The sequence below is a fragment of the Peromyscus californicus genome, unplaced genomic scaffold, assembly GCF_007827085.1.
Source record: "Peromyscus californicus insignis strain IS unplaced genomic scaffold, ASM782708v3 Scaffold_4__1_contigs__length_199733344, whole genome shotgun sequence".
NCBI classification, from domain to species: Eukaryota; Metazoa; Chordata; class Mammalia; order Rodentia; family Cricetidae; genus Peromyscus; species Peromyscus californicus.
Window position 1 is genome coordinate 177,009,346 of NW_026294562.1, and position 13,651 is coordinate 177,022,996.

Below are 13,651 nucleotides of genomic sequence, written 5' to 3' on the forward strand. Positions count from 1 at the left end.
GTGGCTCAGCTTAACACAAGCATCAGCAGCTAGCTCTAGCCTGCAGGCAGCAGCCAGTAGCCACACCTCTGTATGCCACCAAGAACCCACCTGCCCAAGAGACTGCAGGACTAGGAAGCCACATCCAGATCCATTTTCAGAACTTTCCTTAGCTTTATCAAGTCCTGTGTTTGGATATTCAAGCCTCCACATTGGATGCCATATGTAGATGGACTTGCTTTGCCACTGCCAGCCCCAAATAATGACACGGAGACCTATTATTAATTATGGAAGCATTGCCTTAGCTTAGGCTTGTTCCTAACTATTCTTTTTTATCTATATATTTTTATTATTAAGACATTTCTATTCATTTTACATACCAACCACAGACCCCCTCCCTCCTCTCACCCCCCAGTTTTTTCCTCCATCCTACCACCTATTCCCACCTCCTCCAAGGTAAGGCCTCCCATGGTACACTCAGCTGAGGCAGGTCCAAGGCCCTCCCCCTGCACCAAGGCTGTGTAAGGTGTCCCATCATAGGCAGTGGGCTCCAGAAAGCCTGCTTGTGCCCTAGGGATGGAATCCTGATCCCACTGCCAGGGGGCCCCTTAAGCAGATCAAGCTACATAACTGTCTCATCCATGCAGAAGGCCTAGTCCAATGCCGTGGAGTCTCCACAGCTATTGGTCCACAGTTCATGAGTTCCTACTAGTTTGATTTGGTTGTCTCTGTAGGTTTCCCCATTATGACCTTGATGCTTCTTGCTCATAGAATCCCTCTTCTCTCTCTTCAACTGGACTCCTGGAGCTCAGCCTGGTGCTTGAATGTGGATCTCTGCATCTGCTTTCATCAGTTACTGGATGAATGCTCTATGGTGACAGTTAGGGTATTCACCAGTCTGATTACCAGGGTAGGCTAGTTTAGGCACCCTCTCCACTATTGCTAGTTGTCTAAGGTGGGGTCATCCTAGTGGTTTCCTTGGGAACTTGCCTATCGCCATGACGTCTCCCTCTATCATGGTATCTCTTTCATTGCTCTTCCACTCCATCCCTGTTCCAGCTCGACCATCCTGTTCCCTTATGTTCTCATCCCCCATCCCCTACCCTCCATTGCCCCCATCATCCCCAGTTTACTCATGGAGATCTCATCCATTCCCCCTTCCCAGGGCAATCTATGTGTCCCTCTTGGGGTCCTCCTTGTTAGCTAGCCTCTCTGGAGCTGTGGGTTGTAGTCTGATTATCCTTTGCTTTACATCTAGTATCCACTTATGAGTGAGTACATACCATGTTTGTCCTTCTGAGACTGGGTTACCTCACTCAGGATATTTTCTAGTTCCATCCATTTGCCTGCAAATTTCATGATGTCATTGTTTTTCTCTGCTGAATAATACTCCACTGTGTATATGTACCACATTTTCTTTATCCATTCTTCAGTTGAAGGGCATCTAGGTTGTTTCCACGTTCTGGCTATTACAAATAGTGCTGCTATGAACATAGTTGAGCATGTATCTTTGTGGTGTGATTGAGCATTCCTTGGGTATATGAAGAGCTGGGTCCTGAGGTAGACTGATTCCCAATTGTCTGAGAAACTGCCATACTGATTTCCAAAGTGGCTGTACAACCTAACTAGTTCTTACAACTGAAATTAACCCATATTTTTAATCTTTATTCTATCACATGACTCTTTACCTCATCTCTCCATACTGCCCATCCACAACAGAGTCACATACCCAGAAATATTCTCTTGTTTTCTGAGAGGAGAAACCATGTATAGCCTGCTCAGTGTGCCCACAGGAAACTGGCAAGACATGTATGACAAATGCCTAGTCACCCAATAGGTGAGCTGATGGCAGACCAACGTAACAACACACCAGAGTACAACATGGTGAACCAATGCGTTTATTGGGGTTAATTACAGGAGAAGTGTCTCAAAGGCAGTGCATCCCTGAAAGCCCACTCCCGCATGGGCACTGGTTCACAAAAACTGCAGCTGTCACTTACTGTATCCTGGGCAGGTCATTCCACAAGTTGGAGAATGTCTCTTCCAAGCAGCTTGGCTAGTCTGTTTCCTCGGCAGTCCTTACTGCTTATATCAGCTTAGGGAGGAAGGCACATTGTACATCTGGTCAGGTTCGGGTATTTCCGAAGACTCACGTGTTCTTTACTTCCCAGGTCTGGATGAGCCTCCCATCAAAACTTCCTAAGTCTTCAGGAGCTTTGCTCCAGGATGGGATGTTTTAATACAGAAGAAATCATGACACAGCACAGCCCCTCTGGCCTGGCCCACGCTGGCATTTGTCTGGCTCTCCTAGCATGGACACAACCTCAAGGACATCAGTAGTTTCCTGCATTTGACTCAGCCCCAGCTCACAGTAAATGCTGACTGAGGAAACAGTCAACATTTCACCCACGGCCACTACTATCTTTCATGTTCCTAAATCCCCACACTGAACCTTCATCCGTGTGTATCTGACAGCCTTTGGGGTCTACTGCAGCACCTCTCGGGCTTCTGATTGTCGATACGAGTTGAGACTTGATGACTTTTGGCTGGTGAGGCCCTGTGTGCTGTAGAATGTTGTACAGTGTGAGCTCTACCCAATAAATGGAAGGAGCTCAACCACATCTTCCACAAGGTGTAAAAAATAGAATGTTCTCACACATTGTCCCATCTCCCAGGCCTGAAGGGACTCTCAAGGCAGTCTGAAGATCTTTAAAAAACTGTCAACAGCTTGTGAATCAGGAAAAATGTCTGATTCAGACCCCACTATCCGGAGAAGTGCGAGGTGGGAGCACAGCATATTCTCTACTCCTTCTCCAAGAATGCCTCTAACATCTCTCTGGCCTCTGGCTCCGAGGTGTTTTTCTATTCCCTGCATATGATTTTGCCACCTGTGGATCGGGGGTTTGCCTTCTATGAACAAGGACTCGGACTCTCTCACGGCATCTCCAGCCCTACAGTATGCCCTTGCTGTGGTCATCCCTCATACGAGCCCAGGACCCAGACACCTCCCACCATGATGCTGATGGGCCTGTTCCAGGCAGGTGAGTGGGCTTGGGAACAGGGGTTATAGGCTCTGAGTCAAGCTGAGCCTCATCTCCCCACATGGCTTCTGACGTGGAATCTATAATTCCCTATCAAAATATCAGAAACAGCAACCATTCCATTCTTTGAGCCCCACTGATCATCCTATACCATGCCTCTATTTTGCACTGTGTCTGTCTCTGGCAACTGATTCATGCAAGGATTGATAGGATAAGACTTTGGTGGCCATAATCACACTGCCCAGGGCAAATTCCACCTTTTCTCTGTGGATACCAGAGTTTCACAGGAGATAATGGCAGAAGAAAGGGGGCAGAAAAAAAAAAAAGAAGAAGAAGAGGCTTCAAATGGAACTACTGGAGCAGACGTCTGTGCATGTAGCAGGTAAGTCACAGGCTCTGGGAGGTCATAGGAGCTGTACTGGAAGGCTGGTATGGAACCCTGTCCTGGGACTGGCAAAGGGCAGAACATCAGGGGCTTACAGCACCTGGTTCCACTCTTGATCCTGCATGTCACCCTCTTACTAGCCCTCATCCACATCCCAGAAGCCCTGGAGGCTGGCTGGGCCGGGAACCTAATATTATCTGTGCTCTGGGTCTGTGAGCAGGGAATGTCTGATGTCAGCTCTCCCCACAATTCAAGATTACAACCAATCTCACCTTTCAAGAAACATTCCTTGGAGCTAGTACAACCACGGAGAAAATAATCCAGATAAATGTGTCTCTTTGGTTGCTGGGTCAGGGTTGGGGACCTGTGGTGCCTATCTGAGGTATGGCTAGCTGGGGAAAAATGCTAGCCCGCTTCTCAGGTCCTGTCTTCTCTTCCTTGGATAAGCATACAGTCCCTAGAACACGGAGGATGTGAGGGTCAGGTACCCAGTACTGGATCCCTAGTGCTAAGGGGCACAACAGAGGAGCTGAGTCCTGCTCTCATCAAACTGGTGTGATGGAAGGTTGTACAGACAGGTACATCAAGGATACATTATACAGAAGACCACTAATATGGAAACCACTAAGGTTTCCTAGTACTCAGTGGTGGAGGAAACATGCAGAAACACATACAAGTGGTGTGTGATCTCCACGCTGGATACTGGAGCTGTGAAAACATGGTCTAGTCTTAGCACCTAATGCTGAGCTTGACATACCCTTGTCTATACATGCTGTTCAAGCACTACAAGTCAAGTCTGATCTAAACATGAGCCCCACTCTACAGATCACAACAGATAATTCTAAATGTTGAGTTATTCCCTAGAGCAGAACAGCTCACTGGTGGGCTTGGAGGGGGCTAGGCTAGAAGAAAAGTGGGTACACATCTGCACAGGGCAGCTACTCCCTTCACAAAGGTAGCATGGCACTGAGTAGCTTTGGACTAGCCTCTCCTCTGTGGCATCTGCAACAGAAAAAGCTGCATGCAAGGGACTAGACTGGGCCCTGTAGTGCTCTGCATAAAAGTGAGAGGGCTGCAAAGGGAAGGACCTTGTGTCCTAAGAACAGAACACCACAGGGCCTCCTGTGGCCATTTCTGGGGGTACATGTGTCAGTTGTGGGGGCATTCCTTTAGCAAAACTATCACCCATCCAGACTTCATCTCATTTTTTTGTACCTCTTAATACAAGACAGCCCAAAGGTGAGAGAAGAGTTGGTCCAGGTCTCTTGCTCAGAAATTCCAAATGAGGGTATCTACTCCAACCTCAGCCAGGTCAGCTCTGTGGATGTCAGTGAAGAGGATCAGCCCAAATATCCTGATGTCTGAGGTTGAGCCTACAACACATAAAATCATTTTGGGTTCAGGGACCTGTTTTAGACCACTAGGTTTCTTAGTGGCTGTACCCAGCAGGACTGAATAAGAGGTTGATTGGACCATGGGCCTGGGTACCAGGTGTTTGTAAGGGTCTACACTTGACTGTAACTATCAAGGGGGAGGGCTTTTGCTCCACCCCTTGGCATTGTTATAAACAGACCTTTGGAATAAAGTTCTGGACCCATTTGGATAAGGATCCAGGCCCACTCAAGTCTATCCTGTGTTTATTCTTCATTCTTCAAGAGTCCCTGGGGTAAATAATGGTGGCGGCTGGTCCTCTACAGATGGCGCCTGAACAGAGACAAAGAAAAAGATAAAAAGGAAAAAAATAACCCTAGGACTTGGCAAAAGGATTGTGGGGGTGTTTGCAAGTGTAGGCATGCCAATAAGGAATTGAAAAATGAAGGCAATGGTATTTTATTCTCGAGTGTATAGGTAGGTGGTGAAATACCGCAAGGCTACAGCATTAGATTTCTCTCTCTCTCTCTCTCTCTCTCTCTCTTCCCTATCTATGAAAAATTAGGAAGGTAGAGTGTAGCAATATAGTGTAGGAAAAACTTAAAAGTGTAAGGTAGTGTAGAAAAAATTTACTTAAGATAAGTTAGGCAACTAGATAGAGAAACTAAGTCTTCAATCTTTTTTTTTTTGTTTTGTTTTTTGTTTTTCGAGACAGGGTTTCTCTGTGTAGCTTTGCGCCTTTCCTGGAACTCACTTGACTCACTTGGTAGCCCAGGCTGGCCTCGAACTCACAGAGATCCGCCTGGCTCTGCCTCCCGAGTGCTGGGATTAAAGGCGTGCGCCACCACCGCCCGGCAGTCTTCAATCTTCTAATGTTGGGGGCTATGAATGCAAACTGGGAAAAAATCCATCTTCTTTAAACTTAATGGGCAGGAAAAAATCTATCTTCTTTGAACTTAATGGGCAGAAATATATATATGTCTTTTTTGAGCGTATCAGGTAGAAAAAAGATTCCTATGGAAGCTTTTGGCCTGGGGTCAGCTAAAATGCTAGGTCCAAGCAGCAGAGGAAAGAGATTCCCCCTGCAGCGGGTGCAGATGGAAACAAAAATCCTCTGCTCTGCCAGCAGTGAGCAGTGCAACATTGTAACCGGGAATTAGTTCCCTCTTGGCCACAGAAGCCAAAGTTTAGAGAACAGAAGATTTGGGAAAACTTGATGGTCTTTCTTTCTCTTGGGAAAAACATAAAAAACTTAAAAGCCTTTCAGAACTTTCTGGTTTGCTTTCTGTAAGGAAAAATTAGTTTCACCTGGACGGGAAAATTCCCCTGAGGCCAGGGCCTGATGAGGCAGTTCTGGGCTCGTTTGGATAAGGATCCAGGCCCACTCAAGTCTATCCTGTGTTTTCTCTCCCCTCTATTTCCTAAGTCTCTTATCCCTCATTCTTCAAGAGTCCCTGGGATAAATAATGCCTGATGAGGCAGGGAAGCCAAGCTGCAGCTGCACTATCTGGAAGGAGCAGGGCAGGGAAAGAACAGGGAGCTATCCAGGAGAGAAGCTTTCTTTTCCATCAGAGAAAGGACCTTTCTGAAACAAATGCTTTTGGTTTGCTTCACTGACCCAGAATAAAGCCCTAAGGGTTTTGCCTCAGGCAATACGCTGCAGCCTGAGTGTGCAGACAAATGGATACAAAACTGCTCAGGAACTGGGTCAGAGAAAAGATCTAAGCATAGAGGTATACCTGTTAAATGGTGGCACAGGCATTCATTCTAAAGCAAGCTTAGGAAAGAAAAATCTCCCAGTGCAAAAGCGAAACTCTGGAAAGGGAACCAGAAAGTTTGCTAGTGTACCCGAAAGGCTTTCTGGGAAATTTAATATCAATGCAAGTTTGAAACAGTGCCTTATATGGTCTAATAGCTGTGCAAGAAATTTTTGCTAAGAGCTTCACGGCAGTTCAATACGGGAATTTCACCCTCAGCCTAAGATGAGGCTTTATGGTAGCTTTTCTGCTGTAACAGAAACGTTTGTCTGAATTACGGCACAGGGAAGCTATTATGAATTTGGGTAATAGTTAGAAACCATTTACTGCTGAGAGCACATCTCTGTGGTTCGGAATGGCTGAGAGAGCTTGGCAAGAAAGGTAACTTTGTGCGGCTTTGTTCCGAGAATGTTACAGCTCCCTAGCAACAAGTGTTACAACTCCATAACAAGAGCACTCACTAAATCCCAGTGTTGACAAATCTTGCTTCAAACTTTCAAGAACTTTTAGAATAATATCAAAGCTGACTAAACTCTGAACTTCAGAAATGATTTGCGTATTTCTGGTGTTAATAGTTTAGCTAAAAAATCTTTTCTAAGTGTTTCTACACTTGACTGTAACTAGCAAGGGGGAGGGCTTTTGCTCCACCCCTTGACATTGTTATAAATAGACCTTTGGAATAAAGTTCTGGGCTCGTTTGGATAAGGATCCAGGCCCACTCAAGTCTATCCTGTGTTTTCTCTCCCCTCTATTTCTAATTAAGTCTCTTATCCCTCATTTTTCAAGAGTCCCTGGGGTAAATAATGGTGGGGGCTGGTCTGCCACAGGGAACTGGCCCAAGAACTGCTCCTGGTATGAGTTGCCTGGTGTCTATTGCATTTCGATCTGTTGTTGAAGGCCCACATTCAGTACATAAGGTACTGTTATAAAACCATGCTCAGTCAGGATGCATCACTTAAGAACTTCCCAGGCGTGGCAATGAAAAGTCTTATCTCAGATGTGTGCTAAATGTTGACTTCTGATGGAAGGCCTTCCTACAATCAGTGCACACAAAGGGTTTCTCTTACATGTGAACTCAGTGATGCATAACTGGAGAAACTTTTATAGCCACTGTATTTTGAGGCTTCTCTGCTGTATGAAATCTCCAATGGAAGATATTTCCAAGTTGAAAATGCAGTATCAGCATGTAATAAATTTGATGATGCACCATTAGTTGCGATACATTGCTAAATAACTAACCACAGTTGCTGTGATAGTAACAATTCTCCTCAAACTTGCTATGCGTTGTGGAACAGTTTCCCACAGCAATAGCATTCCTAAGGCTTCTCTCCAATGTGGCTGCTGCCGATGACAATTCTGACTTCTACAAGAAGGGCTTTTCTCATTTGTGACAGTCTCTCCCTAGTGTGTTAAGCAATGTCTCCGCAAAGATGACCTGCTACTGAAAGCCTTCCTACATTAGGGACACACATATGGTTTCTCACCTGTGTGAACTTCCTGGTGATCTTTGAGTTGGCTCTTAGAAGTCAAGGCTTTCCCACAGTTACATTTATAAGGCTTCTCACCAGTGTGAATTCTCTGATGCATTCTGAGTACCGACTTCTGATTAAAGGCTTTCCCACACTCATTACATATGTGGTGTTTTTCTCCAGTATGAATTTTCTGCTGTAGATTGAGAGATAATTTCCAGAAGATGGTTTTCCACATTCAGAACACACGAAAGGTCTCTCCCCTGTGTGAATGCAATGTTGCACTTTCACATGGGATGTTTTACTAAATGATTTTCCACAGTCCTGACAGTTATAAGGTTTCTCCCCAACGTGAGTCTAATGATGGGATGTCAACTCTGATTTCTGGAGAAATTATTTCCCACATTTTTTACATACAAAAGGTCTATCCTTAATATGAGTCATCTTATGTGTATGGAAACCTGACCTGTCGCTAAAGGCCTTCCTATATTCTGTGCACACATAGGGTTTCTCTCCTGTGTGAATTCTTTCATGTACTTAGAGCTGGGCCTTAGCAGAGTAAGCTTTCCCACAGCCACGACATTTGCAGGGTTTCTGCCCTGTGTGAATTCGCTGGTGTGTGCTGAGGATTGACTTCTGGTTGAAGGTCTTCCCACATGCAGAACACACATAAGGTCTCTCAGAAGTATGAATTCAATTATGTATCTTCAAGTGGGTTCTATTACCAAATAACTTCCCACAGTCACAACATTCATAAGGTTTCTCCCCAGTGTGAATTCGATGATGGACCTGCAGGTGGGATTTTCGATGAAATAATCTCCCACAGTCTGGACATGAATGAGGCTTCTCCCCATTGTGAACTGGATTATGCAACAGCAGGTGGGATATACGAGTGAAACATCTCCCACAGTCAGGACATTTGTGAGGCTTCTGCTCTCTTATGTGAGTTCCTTGATGGGATGTCAACTCATATCTCTTGAGGAAGGCTATCCCACATGGGTGACAGATAGCCGGTCTCTCCTTAGTGTGTGTGATCTGGTGTTTATGAAAAGCTGACCTGCCACTGAAGACCTTTCCACATTTAGTGCACTCAAGGGGTTTCTCTGGAGACTGACTTCCATGTTGCTGAAGTGGTTGTTCATGATTAGTTTTTCCAAACTGATTATCTTTGTATGCTTTCTCCCTTTGAGCAAGCTTACATTCAGTATTACAAGAGCCTTGTGTGCAGAGTGGAGCAGATGCAATAGTGTCATTAAGCTGTTTGGTGATGCTGTTTTGATTCTGACCATTTGCTTCTAGGTTAGGGTCAAATCCTTTTGCAAATGAACATTTTGGAAGTCCTTCTTGTTAGGAACAAAAGCAATGGTTTCCCCAAACTCTTTACATTCACATAGGCTGTCTGTGCTCAGTATTTTCATGTTTAAGAAGGTATCAGGACTCAAATGTGGGATATGATTTTGCTAATCTCTCTTTGTAGGGCCAATATCCTGCCACAGCTCTTGTAAAACCGAATACCATGAAGCGCCTCTTGTGACTTCCCTTGCTGTATCATTTTGAACTGAAACTTTCTCAGAAACTTCCTGTGATGGAGTGTCAAGCCCAGATTCCCCTCTAGGAAGAGAAAGAAATGAAGAAGTCGGCACAATAACAGGATGGAGAAGGAATCACATAGAATGAATACAGAAAAATCTGAGTCAGATACTAATGATGCTGCTGCTGATAACAATGAGTAGAGCATCCCACAACCTGTGCTGTATGTCAGACACTCGTCTTTACAGCACCCAGCAAGTGTTAGGCGACTATGCTATGGACATATCAGCTATGGCAACTATACCCACTCTTACTTTTTAAGAGGTTAAAAAACTGAAGAATAGACTGCTTTGGGGAGTGGCCAAAATCACCTTGCTCCTCTGCAAGGAAGATCAGGTTTGGAGAAAGGCGACCAAGTCAACTTTATAGAAAGGACACGGATTCTTAGATGTAGTAGGGAAAGTAAGGCAGGAAAAAGACAAGTACAGGGTACTCTTAGAACAGAACCAAGGGTGAAGCAGGGGGTCACAGCAGAGGATTTCATCAGCTGTGGAGAAATGCAAATTAATATCCTTTATCCATTTCACATGCTTATGATTTTTGTTGCATTTTTTCCTTCTTTTGTCCTGTGTTGTTGAGAATTGATCCCATGGTCTTCTCATGCTACAGCCACTCTATCCTTAGGATCCAGACCCTTAAAGTTTCATTATTTTATTTGTTTATATTTTTAGATAAGATCTCATGTAGTGTAGGTTAGTTTTAAATTAAATGTGTGCTGAGGGTAACCTTGAACTTCTGGTCCTCCTGCCTCCACCTCCAAAGTATTGCCATTACAGAAGTAATTGAATGCCCAGCTACACCTTCACTCTTAAACAGAAACTTCACACATATTTTGGTTTTGCTTATGCTCTTGATCTTACATTATGTATCCCCAGACATATGCTTAGAGTGTCTCTAACTTTTTATGTCTAATGTAACCTATCAGCGCCATGCTGAAAAGCTTTTCTGTAACTCTTTTTTTTTTTTTTTAAATATTTATTTATTTATCATGTACACAGCGTTCTGTCTGCATATATTCCTGCAGGCCAGAAGAGGGCACCAGATCTCGTTACAGGTGGTTGTGAGCCACCATGTGGTTGCTGGGAATTGAACTCAGGACCTCTGGAAGAGCAGTCAATGCGCTTTACCTCTGAGCCATCTCTCCAGCCCCCGTAACTCTTATTTAAGAGTTATTCTAAACAGTTTCCTCATATTCCCTACCCACAACTAAATTTGCTTTGTCTGCTCCTTTGTTCCAGTTCAAAACAGCTTCATGGAGCAGTACCCACAACTGTGTGTTGAAAACCAACTTCCAGTGTCACCTAACATCTAGGGTAAGATCACTGTGTCTACATTTCAAAAGCAATTGCTCTCCAGACCTTCATGTTGGCTTGTATTTCAGGCAGCCCTTCATGAAACAGAACAACGGTACCAAGGTTAATGTTCTTCCCATTTCAGGCTACCATTAGTTGGATTAGAATTTCTTCCTTTGAGTTTCTATAAACAGATATTGAAAATCTCCTTCTATAGTAGGTAAAAATATTATTTTCTGCCTACCTTTGGAAATTCATTTCTATTTATCTATCTATCTATCTATCTATCTATCTATCTATCTATCTATCCATCCATCCATCCATCCATCCATGCATCTATCTATCTACCACCCGTCCATCCATCCATCCATCCATCCATCCATCCATGCATCTATCTACCATCTATCCGTCTGTCCATCCATTCACCCATCCATCCATCTATTCATCCACCCATCTATCTATCCAAAAACAGTGTCCTCAGGCTTAACATCAATGTGACAAAAGTTAAAGTCCAGTGAGATTCCGTCTCAGAAAGTAAGGGGGGGAGGATAGGAAGACGGCTCAGCAGCCTGACATCCTGAGTTTGATCCCCAGGATCCAAATGGTGAAAGGAGAGAACCAACTTTTGTAAGCTATCTCTAAATTCCACACATGAGCCTTTGGCATTCTTGTATACACACACATACACACACACACACACACACACACACACACACACACACACTAAAGAAGGAGGTTGTCTTGTGGGAATGGTTTTCCAAGCAACTAAATATAGTAGCAGATACAGTGTCAGCACCAGGACTGCAGAAATGAACACAGGAATCATCACAATACAATTTTGATGTTCAGTGTGATTGGGTCCTTTGAAGCAATTCCCACAGGAAGGCATGGCCATAGGGACATTCGGGAAAATGAAAGATCCAGTACAGAAAAGAGCATCAGTGAATGTAAGAAAAAAATGAACAAGACAAAACTTTATGGCCACAAAATGATAAAATAATGTAAAAAGCATGCACAAATGGGAAACTGAGTCAGTTGACATAAAATGAGGTGCTCTCTTAGAAAAATAAAATTAGAAAAACAAGGCCTATTTATATATCACATGGGTGATACGTAAACCAATGTGCCTGCTGTCCAAGGTGACTGACAAGATGTGCAAACACCTTCTGTGTTTGTGCATGAGGCTGTTCGTGGACCACAAGGAGGATAAGGTTGAGTTAATCAACTCAGGAACCCTGACCTCCATAAAGAAGATGGTTGGTCTTTTTTTTTTTTTTTTTTTTTTAAACAGGGTTTCTCTGTGTAGTTTTGGTGCCTGTCCTAGATCTTGCTCTGTAGACCAGGCTGGCCTTGAACTCACAGAGATCTACCTGGCTCTGCCTCCCCAGTGCTGGGATTAAAGACGTGCACCACTGTTGCCTGGCTGCTGACTAGTTCTTAATGTCCACTTCTGACTGAGTTTTACAGCGGCCCCACATCTGTATTTATGGAGTACCTAGGAGTCTGGGGGTTTAGCTACGTCTGGCATAGGATATCTGAGGGAAAAAAAATTTATGTACACTATGTTCTTATGTCTGTTAACTTCACTCCTCTAAGACAGATACAATTCTATCAATACAGCTATAGCTCCGACAGGCATTTAAGTCAGAAATAACTCTAGGTACACCAAGCTCTATATCTGACTACTATATTTCTCTGGGGTGAAATCCTGTTTCCATAGCTTCAGTTCCGTCCAGGTCCGTAGCTCACAGTCCTGCTAACAACTAAACTCTTACGCTACCAGCCTCATCTTCGTCCTCTGTATCCTCTTTCTCCATCTCTGCTACTCTCTACTCCTGGCACTCAGAAAACTCTACCTGAGATCTGCTTACCCTCTAAGGAACCTCTGTCTTCCTCTCTTCTCTCTCGCCATGCTGTTCTGTTTCTACAGAAAATGCCTGCCCTTTCATTCCCTGGGCAGGAGGTTCTCTGCCTCCTCAGGAATGTTATTCTACCTCTCACCTTGATATGTAAAAACCTTTTTTGCTCTCAGTCAGTTGCTCTGGAGAGCCACTAGGCCTCAGGTCCGGGGGATGGTCTGAGCTTCATTTGCACAAGAAGCAAAGCTGTGCATCTCCAGCCAGCTTGTCTTTGCTGTGACCTTATCCAAGCTCTGGCTCCAGCAGGGAAGTTACCTAGAAATTCAATGGGTCTGAAAATATTTGGCCACGCAAGAATTTCATAGTAGAAGACAGCTGAAATATTAAAGGCTGGATAGCACCAAATATTCATAATAAATGGCTTGCCTCTTGACAGACCCTTGGCTGGTCAAGGTATAGCTTTAATACACAGCTGAATCTCTATGATATATTCTTGTGGCCCACAAGATGTAGTTATAATATAATGCATCTGGCACCGATTGTAGATTTTGGAAGTAGGAAACAACCTCCATGCCCATTGGGCAAGAAAGTAGGCTGATAATGGCCCCAGAACACTAATCCACCTCTACCTGGGTGATGGTCACTCACTTTGACACCTCTGGTTTGCGAACTCAGCCTTCACCATCTGTGCTTCCTTTCCTTTCTTAATCCTAAAGATGACCTCTGCACTGGGAATGGCATACCCTATGAATTGGAAGGATATCAGACTTTTAAAAATTATTTCTTTACCAGGAGCTTCTTGGGTTCTAGCTTATCCAATGAAGTCACCATTTCCCACTGAACCTAATGTAACATTTAGGTACCCAAAAGGAATTACACTTCAGGACTACCTAGGCAAAAATCATTAA

General features: G+C 44.2%; 1 protein-coding gene across 20 annotated transcripts in view; it reads right to left on the reverse strand.

Moving 5' to 3' along the window:
- Ceacam18 (CEA cell adhesion molecule 18) overlaps positions 1-13,651 on the reverse strand; it is a 64,264-nt gene that overhangs the window by 28,379 nt on the left and 22,234 nt on the right. For 2 of the 20 annotated variants that reach the window (XR_008223032.1, XR_008223016.1), the window contains one exon: positions 1,855-9,613. The exons of 5 other annotated variants lie outside the window; for them this stretch is intronic. The gene's annotated coding sequence lies outside the window, so the exon portion shown is untranslated. Of the gene's footprint in view, positions 1-1,854; positions 9,614-12,166; positions 13,488-13,651 lie in introns of those variants that run through there. 13 more of the 20 variants (XR_008223022.1, XR_008223017.1, XR_008223019.1 and 10 more) reach the window with 13 other exon arrangements.